Below are 4106 nucleotides of genomic sequence, written 5' to 3'. Positions count from 1 at the left end.
TTTTCTCTCGCAACCCAAGTATCCATTTTACGTGACACCGGCGTCGAATGAAACTGGATGAATGTATACAATATCATACCTGAAAGCATTGTTAGAGGATCATTATAACACGTATGCGATAACAAGCGGGACAAAGAATCAGCGCAAATACATATTCTCAATACATATAATTCTCGAAGCGTAAACTATATACATATGCTTTTCATTGAAATTTTCAATACTAGTCGCAAATTATTTTTCAATTAATTTATTATTTAAGTCTTTATATATCAATTCTCGACGAATAAATTACTTAAATTATAGAGAATCTATCTTCAGACAATAGAGAATTCAATATTTTTGGTCGTTAAGTAATTTACAAATTTCTAAAACGATTACGTTCGAAGTTTTGGACAGTATTTGAAGTTTCTAACATGACATTAAAAAAAAATAAATAAATTTTATGATATAATTAAAAAAACATTGTAGTCTATCATAATCTCTATTCCGTCAAATTTATTAAAACGCAGTTTTCTTCTGAACAGAGTCAAAATGTCCGTCTTGAATCGAGTTCAACAGCTTAACGATCGATCGAGCGAATGATAGCTGTGTAAACTAGCATGACACAACATAAACTTTAGATTAGATCTCGATCCATCCACCAGCCGTATTCATGCATGACATGAATATTCTGTTTCAGCTCTTTATAAATTAATCTGTTAAAACTTCCCTAAAAGACGATCATTTTTTATTTTTCTAAGAAAAATAATGACTATTCGGCGTTAAAATTAACTTTATTTCCATTGGATTTCTAAACTGATTTCATACACTCAGAGATAGTTCACAGTATCTTTTAGATTCATGCCTGAATTCAAGAAAAATTAAACGTATAACTTATGTACTAGTATCTTTCAAAAGGTTAAAGTTGACAGAATTGAAGGAATTGGTTCTTACCAGTTAGAAAGACGGGAATGCTAATGAAAACCCTCCGACAGCACATATCCGGCTGATGGATGATTTTTGCAGGTACTTGTTACTCCTGAAACAGACAAAATTTGAAGTGAAAGTCAGTTTCACGATTTTATGATAATTGAGCGAAATATAAAGGAACCAGTTTTTTGTTTAACAGCCAAGAATCTTTCAAAAATTCTACTGTAATTGATACTTCAAATATATTTAGTCAGACAAAGGATAATCATAATCGCAACGTTAATCTTAACTTTAATTCAAGGATCAAACAGTATCATTATACATATAAAAGTAAACATAAAGTCTATCCACATTATTGTTATTATTATTATTATTATTATTATTATTATATGTTATTCTATAATTGATTTTTATTTCTTTATTATCAATATTATTCTATTTTCTATAATGATTCAATTATAGATCTTATTTTTTGTCAATCATATTTCACTGAAAAGATCACTTTGAAAATAATCTAATAGTAAAAAATGAAAAATAATCTTTTTCTACCTTGTCTTCATTTTTTACAAACTCTGTCCACCGCCGTAAATCTATTAAATGCATGAAACGACAAAGCAAAGCTGCTTCACATAATTCCCCGCTCACGCAGTGTCAATCAGCTCACGACCGCAAACGATACTGCTAATTTCCAGCGACCACGAACGATTTCACCGTAATTGCCGGTGTGAAATTTACCAATACGTGCTCGAATTGGTCAATAATGGATAGAGCGCTCTTGCACACACTAATCTACCAACAAATAATATTGACTCAATTGAACAACAGCGCCTAGATTAACGGACAAACCGCATGTTCCAAACAGATTTACAATCACGGCAGAAAATACATGCCGTTATAGATGTTTCCTGGTCAAGACTAATTTCCACGCGTTAAGAACATTGTAACCGGAATCTAGGAAGAACTAGCACTTCCTGGAATAATACTATTGTGTCCTCGATGAATGTCTCTCCGCAATGCCCTCGAGTGAGTTGCTTTTGTCTTTGGTCGTACGACGTCCGGGATGAGAATTCGGGGAACGGTTTTGCGCTGCTTTAATACTCGCACAACCATCCATCCATGGGACTGCATCTTTTTAGGAGGACCAGTGATTAATCTTTTCCCACTCATTTTCATCTCTAATTTCTCATGAGGCTAAGATTCCTGCATCTTTTATCATAATAATTTATTAATACTATTAATAAATTGAGACAATTTTACACGTCGTATTTTGCGTTATAAGATGACTTGTAATTTGTAAAATTTACCTGTAAAATTCCTTTGTTTGTTTTACCGAAGCAATAGTTGGCATTTCTATACGACAATAAGAATTTGTTAATACTAATAATTTGTAAGGTTATCATGTTATCATTCTTCTAATGGATAGTATATTATTGAAACTTTTTTTAATATTGAAATGCGATATTTTTTTGGAGAAGAAGTGCATAGTAGTAAAGAGTTGAATTCTACGGACGTAAAAAGTGGACATAACATTTTCTGTACATGGAGTCGCCTGGCCTAAACATTTTATGATTTCCGGGCAAAAAACAGACGAATCCAGCGCTGATTTTAAAGCAGCTTCATCCAAATAAGCCACAATAAGAAATTCCCACGAAACAGTTGCGTTCATCCCCTTTCGAGGTCGCCGACCTCTTTGAATGCGTTTCAAGTGCGTCGTACCAATGAAACTTCGAGTTCTAGACTAATTTCTCAGCCTTTTGCGTTAAATTTAACCTTCCGCGTTAGTGTATTTCGGACGAGCTCCTATTTTACGCTTTCGTCGACTTCACCAACGTAACACGCAGCATCCGCAAGTAAAACTGTCTCTTAAATTTGATGTGACACCGATACACGACGAGAAGAATCACAATGCCATTTTTATTCCACTTCGTTAATTTTTCGTCGTAAGGTTTAGCTGTAAATAGGATTAAAAAAATTTAGATTAACGAGGAATTTAAAATTGATCTGTTAAATCAACAATTTCCATTAGTTGTCAATAGATTTTATAAACCTCAGATTACTGAGAAATTATACACATTGCAAAATATTTACCATTGGTTACCCACGCTACACGTAAATTTGATCAATCTACCAATGCACTAACACTGCAATAAATTTCTATTGCAACATTCCACGCTCCTTTGCCGCACCTTAAACTCCTCGCTAGATTTATTCCACCTTAAAGTGTCACATAACTCCTACGACACCGATATCAAATCTTAAACTCCACCAAATTCCAGAGAAACTTGATTTCGTCGAAAGTAAGAGATTAAACTTAAAAAGCAATTTATTTCATCTTTAAACTATCCCAAACTTCTTAAATATAATTTATATATATATTTCGGAGATGAAAGAACACCGGAGCATTTGGAATTTTGGATAATTCCGCAACATTGTAACCTAGAATCTACTATAGCTGTAATTGAACAATTGTAGTTATTCAACCCGATTGTAATTGTTCGAGAGTCGTGATAATGAGCTTGGGCTCGAGGCGACAGTCAGTCGCCGAACGTAGTCGCGGTCACGGGATGAACGCTTTGTCTAACAAAGGTATGGAGTAATTCTATAGCTCTCCTTAAAAGAAATATTCGTGGCGACACGCGACAGTAAACATTCCAACGGTTTCTGTCCCGTGGCTCGCCACGCGCAGACCCTATTCTTCGAGTAAGATGATTGCCAGATGTCGATGCGTCTCCGCAGTACATGTTCGGCTAGCCCGAGGGCCCGTTATAAATCTTAAGGTTTAGTTAACTAAAGTCCTTCAAACAGACAAACAGTCTCTGTCCCAACTACAGGAAGATAGGGGAGACATATTTTTCAAAGAGCGGCGTCTCCCACTAGCAACTTTCCCTCGAGGGCGGCTAGCATCTTTTTCTAATCACCGATATGGAGATTGACCAATTAGCAGCAACGTCAATTTCCCTTACTTTCTGAACGAAGGCTTTTCTCGACGAATCCGATGATCTCGTATCCTTAGACACACCCCGTTATAGTTTTCCTCTGTGGCATCATCGGGACGGGAAAGGCATTCTCGCTCGCGATCTCATCGATTAAAGAGTAACGCCTTCGCGATCAGTGATTATTTTCAGACTTAGACTTTGTGAGTACGTTCTGTTGTCATCCCGTTGGCCGCGGATTCGTTATTGAGCCCGAGAGCATCG

General features: G+C 35.7%; 1 long non-coding RNA gene across 1 annotated transcript; it reads right to left on the bottom strand.

Moving 5' to 3' along the window:
* Window positions 1-2826: 2826 nt before the first annotated feature.
* Window positions 2827-3257, bottom strand: LOC117215329. Its single transcript, XR_004489070.1, has 2 exons — window positions 2998-3257; window positions 2827-2860 (listed from the first exon to the last, which is right to left on the bottom strand). It is a non-coding gene; the product is annotated as an uncharacterized LOC117215329 (long non-coding RNA).
* Window positions 3258-4106: the final 849 nt, after the last annotated feature.

The sequence above is a fragment of the Bombus bifarius genome, unplaced genomic scaffold, assembly GCF_011952205.1.
Source record: "Bombus bifarius isolate JDL3187 unplaced genomic scaffold, Bbif_JDL3187 scf7180000009526_frag, whole genome shotgun sequence".
Classification (NCBI taxonomy): domain Eukaryota; kingdom Metazoa; phylum Arthropoda; class Insecta; order Hymenoptera; family Apidae; genus Bombus; species Bombus bifarius.
Note: the sequence above shows the minus strand (reverse complement) of the source record. Positions and strands in the feature narration are given on the sequence as shown.